Genomic DNA, 21013 nt, shown 5'->3' on the forward strand with positions numbered 1-21013 from the left:
AAATGGCAAACCAATAATTTTTGTCAAGTTTTTTAAGCCAACAGAAATGCTTTTCCACTGCTACAGTTTCAAAAGGCACAGATAAAGCTCATTCACTGAGATGAATGAAAAAGCCATCTGGGGTTTTTCTTTTTGACTTCCTTTCCTTTTCTCCATCCTTGTAATCAAATTTGAGCAAAATCAAATGGGGCTTTCTATGAAAGTACCTTTTGTTGATCTGAACGAGCTGGTAATTTACAAAATACCCTTCCTTTGTGAGGGAGGCTAAAGAAAAAAAGAATCAGTAGCTTTTAAAGCTGGGCCTTAGTGGGACTCTAAATGCAATGAAAGCAGTCTGTGTTGAGAGATTGAAATGCATTTCAAAGCCAGGCCTGACTCGGGGTACAAGGAAGAACAGACCTATGTGCATTTTGTAGGGAGAAAAATGTGAATGGAAAAGGGCGAAAGGGAGAGAAACAAGGGGAAAATCTGGATAATACATGAAAGCAGCTATAATTTTGGAGATCCATTCGTCTTATTGAAATTGTGTATGTAACCAGTGATACCGAAGTCGGATATTTGCTCGATCGGGATGCTCAACGATTTGAGCCTTTAAAGTTTGGAGCTGCGTGGGCTTGTGGAGAAGTCGGCTCGTGATGTGTGTGATGTTTTCCTTCAACTTTTTCTTTCCGTCCTAGCTTTGGGGTCTTTTGGGAAGTCCCTCAAGAAAACCTGAAGAGGCTAATTTTCAGACAACTAATAAATGCCATTTTCCCCCTTTCTGCTTCTGCTAGATTTCCTCGTGGCAGCGACTCTCCTTCACCCCTTTGAATTCGGAAGGATGGCATAGACATCTTAACAACAGTAAGTAATCTATGATATTTTCTTTAATTATTGGAAGAGTTTGGAATCATGCCTGGCTAGAAGGAAAATGGGTTTCGAGCAGCATTTGCATTGTTTGATGTGAATTACCTCTGGTTTGATTCACCTGCTTATCAGAATATTACTATCATGATAATGAGTATGTTTTTCACTACCGCTGCGTATTCTGTGATAGCTGAGTATTATGTAGCATATAATGTATGTATTCTTAGCACAATGGTTTAAGAAACAGTGCAAACATTGCAGGGAACTGTCTTTGGAAAGGTTAAGTTTTCTTGTTTCACACAGTTTTCCTTCACGTTTATAATTTTGATGTCCTAGCAATCATGTTTTCTGAGGACCTTTCTGTTTGTGCTTGAAATAACGTGCTCTTATAAATCACAGGAGATTATGTATTCAAAATAAATATCCACAGAATGGCAAAAGTTGTTTGGAGATTACAAAGCAACCAAAAATTTTTTTTAAGGTGGTTTAAGCAACATTTTAAAAACAATTTAATTAAGCATTGTAACTAAATAACAAAGCTTTGTTTTGAGGTATGTTCCCCCTTGAGTAAATTGAAAGTCCATTTTCAGCTTCCTAAAAATCAGACAGATGTGTTATCTGAAGACATCATACTGTAAAGCACACGCCACAAGTATTTTTTTTTTAATGCAGATGTATCGTTGGTATTTCTAAGTAGCGATGGTGCAAGTTTTAAATATGCAAATGCCTCAGTCAGATGAACAGCGTGGAGCAGGACCAGATCTGATGTTTCCAGGAAGGTTTGAACGGCAGGCGGCTGCCTTAGTGCAGGCACTGCCCAGCAAGTGCGACCTGAGACTGCCATGCAGGCAACCAGGAGACCTTTGTTTCTGAAGCCAAGAAACAAAACAAGATTTAATGAAACCTCGACCTATGTGGTTTAACCCTCACGGTACCTGTCAGAGTCTTTTTGGAGACGCTGAAATGGGGAATGGGTCCAGAGAGTGTCACAAAGGCCTCTGCAAGCGCCAGACCTTTCCCCTTTTAACTGTTCCTCACAGAAAATCTGAATTCCTGGAAGTTGGTGTTTAAGAAGTCTGTAGCTTTAGGTTTCTTGTCCAACTTCCTAAAAGGGTTATCTTTGCCTGTGGTTTTGAGCCATTTGCTGCCTCCTACTGCCTAACATTAAAATTGCGCTCATGGCAAACTGCCAAGAAGGTGGCAGTGGGGTATTGGTTTGTATTGGTATTGAAGTTCCAGGGTTGTTGTTACCCATAATTTACAATAATTGCTACAAAACAGATTATTAAAACCTGAGGGGTGGGAGGGAGGGAGAAGAGTAAAATTAATCGGTACACATCTTGCCGGATCTAAGTGTGGTTTCTTCCTGTCAGAGCAACTTGGATTGTCATGTTGTCCATACAAACGTGATGTTCTCGAGGATCGGTCCAGTGCTGTTGCGATCATTGCCTACAGTCTTGGATGGACAGAGGCGCACCCTAGAATAGAGCTATTGTTTGAGAGGTGCAATCATTACACCAGTTATGCAGAATTCTTTCATAATATTGATTTCATTTCCTTTTATATTAAGATTATATAAAGATTGTGGTTACATTGGGATTGTTGCTGTTTTTTTGATTCTTCAAGAAAAAGTTTATTATTAAGGAGCGCCCTTGTTTCATTGCTAATCCAAATTAGCGTCTGGGTAGTAATGCTTTGTCTTTGGCTTCCTGGTTTCATGTCTCGTAAGCATCTTGTGAAATGTATCTTCTGTGTTACGTTTAAGTACTTTTGGTCAGAGCTGGGGGTCCTTTGCCTTGGTGTAGTAGGAAGGAATCTCTGTAAAGGCAAGTTAAGGAATAGATCATCAGACCTAGAAATCAGCTACGGCTCCTGTCTGCTCGGTTCATCAGGGATGAACTGTCCCAAAGCTTTTGTTAGGGGAGCAATGAATGTTCCTCCTCCCTTTCAGCGTAAGTACAGACACGATTCCGTGAGCACCTGCATTTTGGGAAACTGGAGTTTAGATATTCCCCACCTAACCACTGGGGCAAGGGAAACCTTCTCAAATAATTTGCGTGCAGGCCTCATAATTCTTGGATATAGCAACTAATATACCACGCGCTTTACTCTTTGCTAAGCCAAAAAAGAAAACACACCCAAAAACAAAAACAAAGACAAACAAAACGCCACCCCTGGAAAGTTTAGAAACCAAGACCTTTGTGGCAGCTGCAAAAGTTAGAGGAAAGGGGGAGGGAACCTTTGTAAGGACTCCAGCGCATCTGAGATCAACGTTAATGCCGTTTTCCTTTTTGTAAAATTACAACTTCCTTGGGCTTTGTGTCAGGAACTGGGTGCTAACGTTCCATTACAGTGATGTATTGAGGTTTCCGTCCTTTCACAGACTAGAAATAGAACCCAAAGATGAAGATGAGGCTTGCACAGTCCCAATTCTTCTGCAAGGAGAAGGTATTATCTGGAAATTGTTCTTTTATAATCTACAGCAGGATCAAGTAAATGTGTGCTGGCAAGCTGAGGTTCTGCACAGACTGCTGACTAATCCGTGTGTGCTAAGAGGTCACATTCTCCAGCGTTCAGAATACAGGAAAGTGGGTGACCTGGTTTCAATTTCAGTTTTATATCCATGTGTCTCTGGGCTGATCGGTGGCTGATTTGGGCCTCACCTCCCTCAGGTGTCTCATGGGAATGTTACCTGTCCCTTGCTTGTTTCCTTTCTTTGACATGAATATGATGGTTGGGTCTGGTAAGCTTAGTTGGTAATGACATAATGACAAAATAGACCAGACCAAGTTTCTACAGACACTGCTTCATCGCTAATCTGAGATAGGAGCCAACTTTTGATGACAAAGGGGACAAGGCAAGAGAGTGCAGGGCAGGTTTTGATCAATGCCAATTCCTAAAATTGGCCCAACAACTCCATGAAACATTAAGCATGGAGCAGCATCTGAATGGGAAGAAAATGTACCAACTCCCATCCTGTTGAAAAATTCAGTATGGGGTACCTGGGAGCGTAAAAGACAGAAAAACTCTACTTATGCAATGCCACCTTTATTTTTTTTTTTTAAATCCTCACCTGAGAATATTGTTCCATTGATTTTTAGAGAAAGTGGAAGGGAGATGGAAAGACAGAGAGAAATGTCAATGTGAGAGAAACACATCGATTGGAGGAGCCTGCAACCCTAGTACATGCCCCTGACCGGAATCAAACCAGACCCTTGTGTCTGCAGGTTGATGCTCTAGCCACTAAGCAAAACCAGCTAGGGCTGTAATGCCACTTTTAACAAGGGCTTTGATGCAGGTTGTAATATAACACAAAAGAATGACTAAACAATTAGGAATAGAGAAAATATAAACTCAGGAAAAAAAGAACAGTGTACATACGAAAGTCATACATTTCAAAGTTTTTTTGTATTTTGTGTTTGTTTTTAGTAACAATTGGCTCAGGGTTTTCAGCAAGCTAAAATAAAAATGGGGGGGAAATCATTATTCAAAGAGTAACTTCCTTATAGTGAGTATTATATACATACTAGAGGCCTGGTGCACTGGGGAGGGGTGTCCCTCAGCCCAGCCTACACCCTCTCCAATCTGGGACCCCCCAAGGGGTGTCCGACTGCCAGTTTAGGCCTGATCCCCTCCCCACAGGGATCGGGCCTAAACAGGCAATTGGACATCCCTCTCAGAATCTGGGACTGCTGGCTCCCAACCGCTCACCTGCCTGCGAGCCTGATCACCCCCTAACCACTCCCCTGCCAGCCTGATTGATGCCTAACTGCTCCCCTGCCAGCCCAATGACCCCCACTGCCCTCCCCTGAAGGCCTGATTGCCCCTAACTGCCTTTCCCTGCCAGCCATCTTGTGGCTGTGGGCGCCGCCATCTTTGAGGGCGGGGCAGTCAATTAGCATATTCCCTCCTTATTGGCTGTGGGTGCTGCCATCTTTGTGATGGCATGAAGGTCAATTAGCATATTCCCCCTCTTAATTAGATAGGACTTGAGGCCCGATGCACAAAATTCATGCAAGAGTAGGCCTTCCTTCCCCCAGCTGCTGGCCCCGGCTTCCCTCTGGCACCCGGGACGTGGGCTTCCCTCGCAGCCCTGGCTTCATCCAGAAGGTCATCGGGAAGGATGTCTGGTCTAATTAGCATATTACACTTTTATTATCATAGACTAGAGGCCGGGTGCACAAAAATTTGTGCACTCGGGGGGGAGAGGGGGGGTCCCTCAGCCTGGCCTGTGCCCTCTAGCAGTCTGGGACCCCTCGGGAGATAACGACCTGCTGGCTTAGGCCTGCTCCCGGGTGGCAGAGGGCAGGCCCAATCCCTAGGTGCAGCCCCTGGTCGGGCTCAGAGCAGGGCTGATTGGGGAGTTGGGGCGCCGCCCCCTGTCACACTCAAGGCAGGGTCGATGGGGAGGTTGTGGAGCAACCCCCTGTCACACACAGAGCAGGGCCCATCAGGGGGGTTGGGGCTCTGTACCCTGTCACGCACAGAGCAGGGACCATCAGGGGGGTTGGGGCTCTGTACCCTGTCATGCACAGAGCAGGGCCCATCAGGAGGTTGGGGTGCTGCCCTCTATCACCCACAGAGCAGGGCGGATCAGGGGGTTGGGGCACCGCCACTCTCACACTCAGGGCAGGGCCGAGGGGGAGGTTATGGCTCTACCCCGTCACACACAGAGCAGGGCCCGTGGGGGGGGGGAGCTCCCCCCTATCAGGCACAGAGCAGGGTGGATAGGGAGGTTGTGGCCCCGCCCCCTGTCACACATAGAGCCGCAGGGCGATCAGGGGGTTTGGGTGCTGCCCCCTGTCACGCTGATTCCAGTGCCGGGAGGCCTCACAGCTCCGCTGATCCCGGTGCTGGGAGGCATATTACCCTTTTACTATATAGGGTAGAGGCCTGGTGCATGGGTGGGGCCGGCTGGTTTGCCCTGAAGGGTGTCCTGGATCAGGGTGGGGGTCCCCACTGGGGTGCCTGGCCAGTCTGGGTGAGGGGCTGAGGGCTGTTTTCAGGCTGGGGGTGACTGAACTCCCAACCGCTCCTTTTTTCCTTTTTTTTTTTTTTTTTTTTTTTAATTCTGGGCCAGCTTTAGCTTGAGGCTTGGCTCCAGCTCTTAGGCCTCCGGCTGAAAGTAGGTTTCTGGCCTTTGCATACAATGTTGCGAATCTGCTGGCTGAAGTCCGGTGGTATTTGTTACAGAGTTTCTTAAACTGCCAGCTCAGAGGCAGCGGCAGGCGGGGAACGTTGGTTTCCTCCGTCACTGAGGCAACCAAGCCTCATGTTAGTTTCAAGCTGCCTGGCTGCCGGCCGCCATCTTGGCTGACAGTTAATTTGCATATCTCGCTGATTAGCCAATGAAAAGGGTATCGGTCGTACGCCAATTACCATGTTTCTCTTTTATTAGATAGGATTAGCCCTAATCCTTGCAACAACCTTCAAATCATCTATCATTACTCCTATTTTACAGTGGAAAAAATGTAGAATCAAAGAACTTCAGTGACTGGCCTCTGATTTCACAAACAGCATGTGGCTTTGTGGATGAAATCTGAGTCTCTCTGACCCGTGTAGCCTGGGCCTTCCTTGGGTAACACTGATGTCAGCTGTCCCAGCAGTCTCCTGCACATGCATAACCTCTTTCTGTTTTGTCAAAGGCCGACTCACAGTTGCAGATCTCAGCTCTTCACTGAGGTTCCCTAATAGAATGCACTTTCACAGAAGAGTGAGTGAGCAATGTAGATTTTACTGAGGGAGAAATGGGGGGTGGGGAGAGTTCACTTTGCATATCCTGCCACTTGAACATCCCTATTGAATACTCTGGTCTGTAAAGTGCCTTCTTAGTTTGCCAAGACTGGAGCTTTCTCTCTTTGACCCTCCATCATACTCCACCCAGCTTCCTTAGCTCTTTTCTTCTATTCCTGGATACCTCTTTCTCTCTCAGTCTTTGAAGTCCTCACACCTTTCTTATGCAAGAGCAATATGTTTTTGCCCGGCTCCTAAAATGGAACTTGCATATCTAAGCCCCATGCCATAAGCCTGCTGGTAACAGTTCTTGTGAGGCTTAATAGTAGTGAGGATTATGTTGCCATTGGAAAAAAAAAAGTCCCACTACAGGTTTTCTATTGAGGAAAACATACCAGCTCTTCAGGCACTTAGTTCTGAATGAGTATTCTTCAGTGGGACTTCATGGAGGATCCAGGAGACAGCATCTCCATCAATGGATAGAACAAGGGATTTCATTATGCTTTTGACTGTAGCCCCCCACCCCCTCACCGCTCACAAAGACAGGGTTCATTGCAAAACTTAGAACATGGTGGTTTGTGTGGGAGCTTTGAACAGAAAGTCAAGGATGGAGGAAAAGGGGAAGATAAGAATGAGAAAAGAAGTGAAGGCAGGAGAAACAATTTATCTAATAATTTAATGCTAGAAATAAATTTCAGCCTCCTTTTTCAGTTGTGTCCCATAAATTCCATTGTACACTACAATAGGGACACTATATTATTAATTTACATATTAAATGAGCAATGTCAAGTGTACCTAAATGATAATAGAATGCTAACACCTAGAAAGAGGCCACACACTGATAAATGAAAACCAAGTCTTTAGTTTTACTATCACAAAGGTTTAGACTTGTAGAAATACATTGAATCATGTGATTAGGTAATAGGACTTTTATTACTTCAGCTTCTATGTACTCTTTTTAGAAAGTTTAAAGAGCAAAGTTCAGGAATCAACTCTAATGGCTCAATACATATAATTTGTTTGGAGTTAGGGACATGGTGTGAAAGTTGAGAAACATTCTACAAAACGTTTGAAACCCCAGGTTTAGAAAGCTTTCAGTGAGTCATTTGCCTGTGCACCAGTGTATTTTCTGCATAGGATTTCTTTTGAGTTATTGAGTTCTTTGCTTCTGCTTTTTGGCTTAAACAGTTGATGTTATGAGGTTCTTGAGGCTTGAACTTGATTGTCAGACAATGTAGCTCTTTTAGGAGAGGATGTCCAATCTGCCAGCCATCTAAAATTGCCTATATTGTCATAGCTCTAATGAGTATGTCCTACAAGAGCAAATTGGAGGCTAAAAATAAATGCCTTTTGATGTTCACAGACTCCTTATAAAGTGCTCTGAAACCAATATGAATGATTACATATCTTTTCTCCCACTAAGAGAGTTACATGAACAGATTTAATAATGTGCATACAATTCATTTCATTGGAAGGGGAAGCTCTCTTAACAAATATATGCTAGATCACTGGGGGTGAAGAGACATGGGTATAGTGACAAAAAATGTGCTAACAAACGAAAATACCCCGTAGCTATTTTCAATTTATTTTATAAACTGAAGAAAGGGCAAAGTACTCCATCCAGTGGAGTAGTTTAGCATCCTAATAGTTCAAAGTCAGGAGCCAGCAGGACGCAGTGAAATGAGGCTGTGAGTCCAAGGAAAATGAAGACCTTCCCCCACCCAACCTCCCCCCATCTCTGCTATGCAGAACGTTTGATTTTGGCTAAGACTCATTCACACATTCAGGATTTCTCTTGTCTGTTGGGAAGCCAGATCCGGAAATAAAGCCTTTTAGGCACATAGCAAATGTCTCTTTTCAACCTTGCTTGGATGACTTCCCTAAAACAACTTGGAAAATGTTTTCTGTTTTGGACATCTAGGCATGGCCAAGGAAATAGTCACTCATATTTCCTTATAGAAAATTCCAAAATTCAAAAAGTTGCTTCTCTGGCTTCCGGAAAAAAAATAATTCAGCTGCCCACAAGGATAGCATAATCCATGATCAATATGGTGGCAAAAAGAAAAAAGAAAAGAAAATGAAAGGGGAGGGAATAGACGTATGAAGGGAGGGCAGGGGATGGAGGATAAGGGAGAAGAAAGGAAAATTCTGGGGGTCAAAAACATTTAAAGATTTTAGAGTGATAGTTCTAGCTCTGCAGTCTGCCTTAGAGAGCCTCTAGCACTGGGATTATCAGTTGGGAGGATAAGTAGCAGGAGGGGAAGGGCAACCCCACCCCTCACCCCCGAGGGGCAGCAGGATCATCAGGTTGCTGTATATTATTTCAAAAGACCTATGAACATATTTAATATTATAATTTAAAATTACTGTTTTAATAGTTTAAACCTCAGAAATTAATTCTTCACAGAATCATCTTGGTGTGATGTCTGATGGGAATGTGCAGAGGGTCAGTCATTCTCAACCTTCTGGGTGAAGGGTGAGCAACTATGTCAGAATGTACTTGGTACTGGGGTTGGGGGAAAGCATGATATTTTACATATTTATTTGAAAGAGGGCATATGGTAAATAGGCTAAGAAACTGACCTAGACCAAGAATAGCAAGCTTGGGAGATAGTCTTTATTCAACAGATATTTACTGAGCACTCTACTGAGTTTGACACTCCCTCCAGTGAGGATGTCTAGGACAGAACTGAACATGTAAATATGGAGCTCAGGTGAGTTCTGGGTTTAGGACAGAAACTTGGGACCCTGTTTCAATATAAATGTCAAGTAAGTTAAGGAACAAGAAGGACACAGTGTATTTAGCAACACAGAGTTTGTGGTTGACTTGGCAAGAGCATTTTGGGTAGAGGGATGGTGTGGAAGCCAGATTGCAGGGGGCTAAGAAGAGAGTGGAAGGTAAGAGAGAGGAAGCTGCAACTGTGGACAATCCTTTCAGGTAGCTTCACTGGGAAAGGCAGGTTCACTAGGGTCAGAGATGGAGTAAAACTTAAAAATTAAGAGGTTTTTTTTTAGTCCTCACCCAAGGATATATATATATATTAATTTTAGAGAGAGTGGAAGGAAGGGAGGAAGGGAGAGAGAAACAACGATGTGAGAGAGACACATTGATTGGTTGCCTCCTATATGTGCCTCGACCGGGGCCAGGGATAGAACCTGCAACCCAGATATATGCCCTTGACCAGGAATTGAACCCGAGACCCTTCGTGGGCAGGCTGACACTTCAACCAGTGAGCAACATCAACCAGGGCAAGGAGAGTTTTTTTATATGGGAGATAATTGAATTGCAAAGCAGTTCAATACATATGAAACACATAATTAACTATTAATTTACTGAAGGTTCATTAAAAATGCATTATGAGGTGGAATATGAGATGAAGAATGCATAGTTCTTGCTCTCATGGAGTTTGTGGACTGGATTATTCAATAAGACCAATCACTAATAACAGTAATAGACTAGAAATATTATAGCTCATCAAAGTGCTATGTAGATTTTAACACTAATGATCAAAAGTTATTGGATTAAAATATTGAAGTGCTATGTGGATTAAAATATTGAAGATCAAAAGTGATTCATCCATGTAGGAGCAAGAAAGATATTATGGAGAAAGCAAACCTTGAGAAGATGAAAGGTTGTAACATGAGGCGTTTGGGAACCAAAGCATAAAGAAAGGTCATGTTGGGTTTTGGGTTATTAAATAATAGTCTTAAAAGATGATGCAGGACACATTGAATTTCTATTGTGGGGGCTTTGAATTCCAAGTTCATAGGTTTGGTTCAATTCTCTGAGCAATTAGAAGGTTTTTTAATAAGATAAGGACATGATCCAGAGGTCTGCATTAGGAAAATGAACCTGGCAGCCATGTTTGGAGAAGACTGAAAGTGAGGAAGTAGGTTAGGAAACTTGTGAAATAGACCATGTGAGAGGGTACCAGAGGCTCAATCAGGGTAGTGACAGTAGGAATGGAATAAAAGAGAATGAATTCACTTGCTAATTCAGTAGATATTAGTTCATACCTAATTATAAGAGATCACATAGGAGGGATATGTGTGTGAAGGAAACTACAGCTCCTCAACTTAGTTTTTGAATCATGAAAGCAGCCATAAGAAATACATAAACAAATGAATGTGGCTGTTCCAATAAAACTTAATTAATGTTGTGCAGTGAAAATATTCTGTATGATATTATAGTGATTGATAACATGTCATTATACATTTGTCCAAACACATAGAACGAACAACACCAAGAATGAACCCTAGTATGAACCATGGACTTTGGGTAATAATGGTGTGCCAATGTAAGTTTATCAATTATAATAACTGTCCCACTCTGGTGAGTGATGCTGATAATGGAGAAGGCTGTGCATGTGTGGGGTCAGGGGTATATGAGAAGTATCTGTACCTTCTTCTCAATTTGACTGTAAAAACATTCTTAGCTCAAGAGCGGTATAAAAACCCACAGTGGACCAGAGTTGGCCAATGGACAGTAGTCTTCCCAATTCTGCTCTAGGTAATACAGATCCCTGGGTTTTATGCTAGAGCGTCTCAATCAGAGTAATTTAGGGTGGGGCCTAGGAATCTGCTTTTTTAAAGGTTGTGATTTTTATTTTACTCTGACACTGTTGTCTAAGAGCAGAATTAGTAAGTGGAGAATGGTGGTACATGGTTCCTTGAAAAACATAAAGTCTCCAGGTCTCAAATTACAGGACTGGGAACCAAGGAGGACTCATAGTGGTCTGGTGCTTGGCATGGAAGGAGTGGCTGGAAATGCATAGCTCAGGAGTCCAGGCTCATGTCTAGTGCTTCTCTGAATGACTATGGACAGGGTGGGGGTGGGACAGACTTGGCAGGAAGGTAGAGAAAGAGAGGAGGAGGCTGATGGACTCAGAAAATCAGGAGAATTGGGAGGATTCATGCTCATGAGAGTGGTAAACAGATTTGAAAGGTCAAGAATCAGAGACAGAAGACCAGACATTTGTAGTTAGAGCAGACTTTCAGGATAGATGTGAAAGTTGGAGTATGAAGCAGAGCTGTATCAGGAGGAACTGACCAATGTGGGGGAGGTGGATGTTAATGGAGATGAGAGGTCAAACACTTGTGAGACCAGGGGGCCTAAGGAGAGTTAAGTTGACACAGTTGGACAACCCAACTGATTGAGTGTCCAGGATGAAAATGCAGATGGCTAGAGGGGCAAGAGAAGAGACTTGTCAGCATGGGCTAGCCTGGCCAAGGAGGCCTGGAGAAGTGTGCATGATATTTAGACAGGTAGAGAGCATGGGAGAAGGAGGAAGAGAAATATTCACCAGTCATCTTTCTGTGCCTCTTTACTTTAGTATGTAAACTCATTTGACCTTGCAACAAACTGCTGAGGGGAGTATTATTCCCATTCCAATGGAGAAGAATCTAAAGTTTATAGAGGTTAAAAGTCCAAAGTTGTGCAGAGAATAAAACGATAAACTGGTCTCTATGACTGGGGAGCCCATTATCTTTGTCCTTTTCTGTTTTATTTTGTGTATTAGCTTCAGTAGGTTTGTCAATAATAGCTTCTTAAAAGCAGAGAATTGAGAAAGATTCTGAGGTAGATATTAATGTGGCAGGATAGCAAGAAGCTAGGAAAATTCCTGGGCAAGTGGAAGGAGAAAATAAGACAAGAAAATTAAACAAGGCCAAACAGTTTCAGAAGCTGGCAGCCAGTGTGCAAGACCTTATCTTCCACAACCAAGGACACTTGAGGACAAATGGTTAATACCTCTCCTCCCTAACCAGAGAATATGGAGGGAGAAAGAAGAGGGAGTTTTATCTCACCCACTGAACAAAGAAGTCAGCAGTCTTAAGACTTGGGGAAATAAAATTACCAGATGTTCTCATAGATTCTGGGAAAAGCTACAACAAAGTAAAAGGGGGGCCTTTTAATCTAGTCTGTTGCCCAAGATATCTGGCAGAGGAACTGTGACACCTGTAGACAGAAAAATAGAAAACCCCTAAACCATCCAGGCATGGAGCTCAGACTAGCTGGGTGCCCACTTGTGCTATATGCCAAGTGTATTTTTAATAAATTTGCTTGATTTGCTATGATGCTGCTGTCTGTCACTCATCTGAAATCTTCCTTATGAGATTGAGAAGAGCTCATAAGAAAGGAGGGGAAGCCCACCCCCGCTGACTGAGAGGGCTGTCCAGTAATAACTCTACTATATTATGTTAGCTTCAGGTATGGTTAGAGTTTCATGGAGTGACTCATAACAAGAAGACTTGCAGCTAGGTGAGATTTTCATGCCTTAGAAAAGTGAATAACAGTAATTATTGCCATTTATGAGACCTACAATGTGCCAAGCAATTTGTAAATTATAATTTACTAGAGACCCAGTGCACAAATTTGTGCACAGGTGGGGTCCGGCTGTTCTGGCCCCAATCAGAGTGGATCAGGGCTGGGCCTGTCAGGAGGAGGAGATGGCAGGAGGTTGGCTGGCTGCTCCCCCCCCCACCTCCCTGATTGGGGCTGATCAAAGGGCCAGCTGGGGGGAGGTGCTGTAGGCAATTGGCAGTGGGCCCTGCCCTCGATTGGGCTTGTGGAGCCAATCAGGGGTGGGGCAGGCCATGGGGAGGGGCTGTGGGCAGTGTGCCAGCTGGCCCTACCCCCAAATGGGGTGGGAGGTGCCGATTGGGGGCCAGTGGTCTAGGGGAGGGGCCATGGGTGGTTGGCCGCTGTCCCTGCCCCTGATTGGCGTGGGGGGGTGACTTGGGGTAGGGCTGGGTGGGTGGAGGGGCTGCAGGAGGTTGGCCGCTGGTCCTGGCCCCTATTGGGTTGGCGGGTGTGATTAGGGGTGAGGCCAGCTAGGGGGAGGGGCTGCAGGAGGTTGGCTGGCTGGCCCTGCATCCTCCTGGGTTGGGGGGTTCAATCAGGGGCGGGGCTGGCCAAGGGGAGGGGGGTGCAGGCCTATTGTGGTGGGGCTGGCCGATCAGGGGCAGGCTGTCCAGGGGGAGGGGCCTCAGGAGGTTGGCTGGCCAGCCCCACCCCCTGATCAGACCGGTTTGCTGGCCACAGTGGGCGTCATAGCTACCGGTCATTACGATCGTTACAGCATTGTAGTCGCTGGCTTTTTATATATATAGATATACAATCTCATTTATAACAACCAGGAGGTAAATGTTATGACAACTGAGGAGGTAAATTTTATTATCCCGAATTTATAGGTGATGAAATAGAAGCTCAGAGAGGACAGGAACCTTGCCCAGCATCATAGAACTGGGATTTAAATTCAGTCTATGGAAAGCCATGTTCTTCCCCCTTTCCACCTGAAGTCCTAGTACTGTGATGAAATGCCTTCTAAGCTGGTATCAGCATCTTCACAAAATGACAAAGGAAGTGATAGCCAGCCGTGGGCAAACTACGGCCCCCGGGCCAGATCCGGCCCGTTTGAAATGAATAAAACTAAAAAAAAAAAAAGACCGTACCCTTTTATGTAATGATGTTTACTTTGAATTTATATTAGTTCACACAAACACTCCATCCATGCTTTTGTTCCGGCCCTCCGGTCCAGTTTAAGAATCCATTGTGGCCCTCGAGTCAAAAAGTTTGCCCACCCCTGTGATAGACTGTCGAGAGCTTAAGACAAAACTAGATTGGGCTATCCAGGTGTTAGTGAAGAGCTCCAAACATTCCTTTGTCACTCTACACTAAGGTGTTGGATTGGCGAACATTTTGAAAAACATTGAAGGTAGTCTTACAATTAAACAGGAACAAAGCCATACATGTGAGTGTATGCTGAAGGCGGTGGAGAAGAAAATTGACTATCAACTTTGTTCATGCTGGAGCAGATGGTAAGTTTGTTTTAAATACCAGATGTAGTTGCACACCATCATGGGAAGCAGTGTATAGGAATATTGGCCAATCGTAACCTATGCTCCAAGCTATTTTAACCTATAGAAATTCTTACAAGGTCCGGTTAAATTCCCTCTTGTTTTGAAATTATTTTACCCAGGGTAAGGTGAACTAAACAATTTTATGTTTCAGGGACATTTAGTTTTCATGTCTCTCTATCCAGAGTGCGCCCTCTCATTCCCTTGCTCCGTTACCCCTGCTCACCACATAAAAAGTTTCATTTTTCTTGCCTGAACTCTCTTATTCTTTTGTCTTCATGTTTGCTTTATGCATTCCTACCTTTGGATTGTCAGTATTGCATCCTCCTGTATTCATTTTGTTTTGCCCTTCCTGGTGGGGGAGAGTGAATCTTCTGGGGAAACACCTTCAGTAAAACAGTAAAAATTTCCTCTTTGCTTTTGCAACTTTTGCTGTAATCTTATAAAACAGTCCACTCCAATCCTGTTTCTTTTTTTAAAAAATAATCGTTATTGTTGAAAGTATTACATAAGCCCTCCTTTTCTCCCCACTAACCTCTTCCAGTCTGCTCTTATCCTCCCCTTCCCTCCTCCCAGGCCTCACCACCCTGTTGTCTATTTCCACGGGTTATGCATACTAGCATATGCCTACAAGTTCATTGGTTGATTTCTTACTACCCACCCTCCCCTGCCTTCCCTCTGAGGTTCAACAGTCTGTTCATGCTTCTGTGACTCTGGGTCTATTTTTGATCAGTTTATTAACATTAGCCCAAGACCTTTTACAGCTTCCTCCAAATCTCTCTTGAAAGTTTATAGTTTTTACCCTTACTTTTGCTTCAGGCGCTCATTTAAGACTTGAGTGTCCAAGTCCTCCAGATAGGTCTCTGCTCATTGTTCTCTTCTCTGTTTTTCTTTATTCCCTCATGCTGCCTTTCTTTTTCTGTCTTATTTTTTTCTATCTTTTCTCTTGTTTGTGCCTTCATATCCATGTTTTTCACCCCTCCAGAACTCTGGGCAGAATAAATTGCTCTCTATTGTGTTCTTTTTCCATAACTTTCCTCTGAAACTCTCCGTTATCTTTTAACCTTAATACTCTTTTATTAAATACCTCCCCTCCCAAATCCATTAACTTTTCTTCAGTCTTCAACTATAAACCTTCCCTTCAATCTATTCCAAACCCATCAGTTGTTTGAATCACTTCCTCACCTCTGACTTTCTCTTGACCTTCTCCCAACTACTTTGTCACTATCCTCTACACTGAAATGGTACTTACCAAAGAAGCTCTAATGACTTCTTCCTGGACAAATTGAGTGTTCTTTCATCTCTGATCCTTATCTTTCCTGGCAATAACTCTATCTAAAAGATGGTAGATCATCTTTGAAATGCTTTTGAAGTAAGGTGGGCTTCTTTTTTTTTTTTTGAACTAAAAACATATCTCCTAGAGTGGGCATCATTTTGTTTATTTTGCTCATGATAATCAGAGATGGCTTACTGTTTGCATTTCTAATAGCTGTCTTTAAAAGTGTCTGATGTGCCAGTGGGTTTTGAATGGCCAGTAAAAGGCTTTCTGATTTTGGTAGGGTCCTCTTCCCTGAAGGACAGACTTCTGAGTCAGTCTTATACCTACCCCCACACACTGAATTTCCCTAAATCTAGCTTGCAAGTTATTACCACAGTCAGGAAATCTAAATAAATGACTTTTTTTGGGGGGGGGGGGAATAATTCCCTTAGTTACTTGGTTTTTGTGAAGAAACTTCAAACTTCCCCAAGCTCAAATTTAATTGAAAATTAGGATTTTAAATATTTAAATAAACTTGAAAGAATAAAAACTCTCTTGCACAATTCTAATTGATAATGATTACCTCATCCTTTATTTGGCTATCATAAATATACTTTTGTAACTATTTTTGTTCTTGAGAAATTATAATTACCATTATGTACAACAAGAGTTAAAATTTCCAATGATAAGGGAAAAATGATTTAAAGATGATTGAGGTTGTGGCTCTGTAACAAAAGACTTAGAATCCCACATTCAGACTGCTGCTATTTCCCCTGATAAGTGCAAGGGGGTGTAGCCTTAGACTTCTCTGATTCCTTCATGCAGCTTTGTGTCACTCCTGTTAACATTATTTAAATATAGCTTTCTTAATTCCTGAGAATGGTTCTGAAAATAGTGTTTTGACTAGTAATAGGGAGAAGACAAAGAATCCAAAGACAAAGGCAAGATGTGCACTGACTGATTTATGTCACTTTAATAACATAATTACTTGATGAGCACTTACATGATTTAGTTACTGATCTTCAACCTTTCAGAGCTGGAGAATGAATTGCTGATGTATTTCACTGAGGCACTGTCAAAAATCTTGAGCAATGCTATATATTCAGCGGTATTTTAGGAGGTATATTCCTGAGTTATATCATTAAGTAGTTCATCATACAAAATAGGGCAGTTTAGTGAAAATATTTCATAGCAGAACCAGACTGTTTTCTGAATTGGTGCTCTCCTTAATTTCCCTAGGCTGGATACATTTTAAAGTAGGGAAGAGAATAATGTGCAATCTTTTTTTCTGATTTACAAATAATGGAAAAAATGCAGCAGTGTGTTCTACTCAGCATTCCATCAGGATTATGCATCTGGTAACATTCTCCATAACATCAAGTCTAGGCACCATCTCCACCTTGAACTTAGACTTATCCCAAAGAAGTATGTCTTTCATGGACATGAGGGGGAAACACTGATGATGCTTCCTAGGAGTAAACATACTAGGTGGTGTTCCTGTGGTTAAATGCTGTGCTGAGAGCAAACCACCCAGTGTGACCCTGTCCAGCTCCTCTCACATAGGTGAAGTCATGTTAAAACGATAATGATGGGCCGTCTCTAGGAGGTCAATGCCATCATTCATTTATTCATAAATGGTTTGTATTGGGAACTTATTTGTTCCAGCTACTCTTTAAGGTTTGAGGATGAAGCAGTGAGCAAAAAATTGTCCTTAAATCATTGGGGGGGGGTGTCATTAAAATTGCAGGTGATTCCTGCTTTTATGGACATTTACAATATAGTAGGATAAGTGCTGCAATTGGTTTAAGCCCAGGAGGCAGTAGGAAAACACAGGAAGCTATGTCTGAAGGTACATGGGATGATTGGAGGGAGACTTCCTGGAAGAAGTAGGAGTCAAGTTGGTACTAGAATAGTGAACAGTGTCAACACGTAAAGAGATGGCAGGGCAGGCAGAATATTCCATCAAGTGGGGAACAGCATGTGCGGAGTCACTCAGGGAATGCTGTACAGTGAGAGGAGAGGAATGGGGGGAAATGCAGATGGAGAGAAGGTAAAACCACATCATGAATATTTTGTATGACCTGCATAGGACTTATTCTAAGCACGGTAGGGAACTGTGGAAATATTTTGAACAGAGGAATAACACAGACATATTTGTGTTTTACAAATATCACCTTAGTTATATAATGATAGTCAGGTGAAGTGGGAGTAAGGATGGAAATAGAAAGCAGAGTCTGGTCAGGAGTCTCTATAGTCATCTAGGAAAGAGATGATGGTGCCTGAGATGAGGCAAGTGGATAGATTTGGGGGAAATGTAGGAGATAGAATTGATAGAACATGGTCATTGGATATTGGGAATGAGAGACAGGGAAGACAGTAGAAGGACTTGAAAGTCTACACTAGGCAATTTGAAAAAAGGTGATGCTGTTTAGTGAGAGAGAACAGGAAGAAGTGGTATGTTTGGATGCAGAGAGTAGAGTTCAACTTTGGATATGTTGACTTTGAATAAGTATGTAAAAGAGTGGGACAATCCTACTCTTGTTTTAGAAGTCGTCAGAGGAAGTTTCTCATGGGCCAATTATAGAAATAGTATTAAGGAATCTTCTCAACATTAATGTTATCTTTTAGAACTATTTCCCAAGAAAATCTAATTACTTAGTACAAAAATAGAATTGCAGCTTGGGCAGGGGCTTGGTCTTAGCACTTCTCTCAAACTTGGAATCGAGGGAGTGCATGGGTGAACAGATTTAGTTGACAATTGAGTTCCATTGCTGTGAATTGCCAATAGGTCACCTGATCCATTTCCTTGAAGGAGCAGGCAGGTTAGTACTGCCCCCTGCAACCAGGCTAAGGGAGTGCCTATTTTTGGAGCAGTACTCAGAAATGTAATCAAGGCAAAAATTGAAGTGCAAATGTAGTCAAAATAAAAATTGAAGTTAGGGGTGTGTTATGGAGGTAAGGAGAGAGGTAAGCTAGAGAAGAGAGTCTGCTGTGTCACAAAATGAAAAGAGCAAAAAACCAAGTAATGATGAGCTGGATTACCAAGCAAGCAACATGCAGATTCAGAGGCCTGACACAGAATAATGGGTTGGGTTTGTGAGCAAATGAGCTGCTATGGCATGTCTCAGGGACCCAGGCTGATGCTGGAAGCTGCCTTTTGGATATTCTCAGGGACGTGATGCTGGCTGTATTCATGAAGTAAGAAATAGGGCAGATATCCATGTTTCCATACGTGGGTCCTCTTTTCCTGTAGGTTTGAAACCTTTTCAATTTTGTAGGTAGTTTCAGTGTTAGAAATTCTGGTCTGTTGCTCCTGTGGATGAATTACTTTCTTGATTTTGAGATAGGGAAGAATGGTTGGAATGGAGGACCTATGGAATGTGTAGGAAAAGCTGGTGGCAAACTCCAAGGAGGAATGCAGGTATGGATCTTCATACAGTGGTTCTCAACCTGTGGTCGCGACCCCTGAAAATACATCCTGCATATCAGATATTTACATTACGATTCACAACAGTAGCAAAATTTACAGTTATGAAGTAGCAATGAAAATAATTTTTTGGTTGGGGGTCACCACAACATGAGGAACTGTATTAAAGGGCCGTGGCATTAGGAAGGTTGAGAACCACTGGTCAGGGTTGTGGAAATTCTTTTAAGAGAGGTAAAAAGTAAAGGGTTGATCTGGACAGTAGGTGATGGTTAACAGCAGCTTCTTGGTGGAGCCCCTATGTGCAGTTCTAAGGAGGTGGTCTCTAGCAGTGGAGCTCAATAGCCTCTCCCCCTTAGTAGGATACTGAGATTCTGGGATGAGGGTTGGTAATGGTTAATTTTATGTGTCAACTTCACTGAGACAGAGGGTGCCCAGATTAAACGTAGTTTCTGGGTGTGTCTGTGAGCATGTGTCTGGATGAGACTGGCATTTCAATCCATGGACTAGGTAGCAGATTGCCCTCCCCAATGTGAGTGGGTAATCCAATCCTTTGAGGGCTCGAATAAAACAAAAAAAGGTGAAGGAAGAGGGAATTCACTGTCTCTGCCTGACTGCTTACGCTTAGACATTGGTCTTCTCCTGCCCTTAACCAGGACTTACATGATGGACCTTCCAGTTCTCAGAACTACACCACTGGATTTCCTGGGCTTTCAGCCAGCAGATTGCGGATCATGGGACTTCTTAGCCTCATAACCATCTGAGTTAATGCCTTATAAAAAATCACACACACACACACACACACACACACACACACACACACTGTATTGGTTCCGTTTCTCTGGAAAACCCTAATACCGGCTTAGAATGAAAAGCTCATCTTTGCCTCGCATTATATTCTGACTTGGACATGGAAGAAGGTGCCTGTTACCAGCAAAGGGACACATAATACTATTGCTGATGTCAGAGAGCTCCACTGCTGTGGATACAAAGGGCAAGTTCCAATGGTGATGAATGTGGAGCCTTGTAAACTGGGACCATGTTGAATGTTCAGGCCATTAGAACACAAGAAAATCTGACTTTCTGCCCATATATCAGTTGTATAGACACCAATGAAGGACAGGTTTGGATGAGCATCCAGATGAATTTTTTTGTTGCTTCTTGCTATGCTGACCCAGGGTATGCACAGTTGAGAATAAGTGTAGGGAAAGCCTGGTATGCTTCCAACATTACACACAGGTTGTTGCATTCATAGAGGTCAGAGGGACACATCACTCTGGTGAATCATTGTGCAGAGTCTCCCTTGTTGGAATTGGGTCCATGGCTCTAAGTCAGTTAACTAAGTTGGCTGTGAAAACCAATGATGTACTGTCCCTATTGAAGTCTGTAAATCATGGCTTTGTATACATTTTGGTTTATGGGCTTGTCAAACACCTGTCTCAGGGCAGTAAGAAACCACAGGATTCTTGTGCAGGGGACAGAGGAATCACATATTCTATCATTGAGCATTCCTTGATAAATGTGATATAAGGAATGCCTTTTGCTTGAATTTCCAGGTACTTATTCTATATTTCTCTAAAAGGTGGCACCTACAGAAAGAAGAAGCATACACTCATAGAATCCCCTCCAAGAAACTTAGGAGGAATGATTGTGGGTAACATGCCCAAGGATCTGGCAGGAACATTGGTAAGCATGAGTTCCCTTCCAGTGCCAGACACCTCATCACCTCACCAGATTGCTGTGGGGCATTCCTTTAAAGCAGTGGGTCCCAACTTTTTTTGGTCCATGCCCCACCTAAGCATCTCCAAAATCCTGATGGTTCTAAGAGGCCCCTAGAACCATAAGAAATGCAAAAAAATCACTGTTAATAACTCATTCCTGAATTTCCCCCCTTA

The 21013-nt window shown here is 43.0% G+C and overlaps 1 long non-coding RNA gene across 1 annotated transcript in view; it reads left to right on the forward strand.

Moving 5' to 3' along the window:
* Positions 1–771: 771 nt before the first annotated feature.
* LOC132229234 (uncharacterized) overlaps positions 772–21013 on the forward strand; it is a 488618-nt gene continuing 468376 nt past the window's right edge. The window contains exon 1 of the long non-coding RNA XR_009451660.1: positions 772–843. This is a non-coding gene — a long non-coding RNA (uncharacterized LOC132229234). The remainder of the gene's footprint in view (positions 844–21013) is intronic.

Source organism: Myotis daubentonii, chromosome 3 (genome assembly GCF_963259705.1).
Source record: "Myotis daubentonii chromosome 3, mMyoDau2.1, whole genome shotgun sequence".
Lineage (NCBI taxonomy): Eukaryota > Metazoa > Chordata > Mammalia > Chiroptera > Vespertilionidae > Myotis > Myotis daubentonii.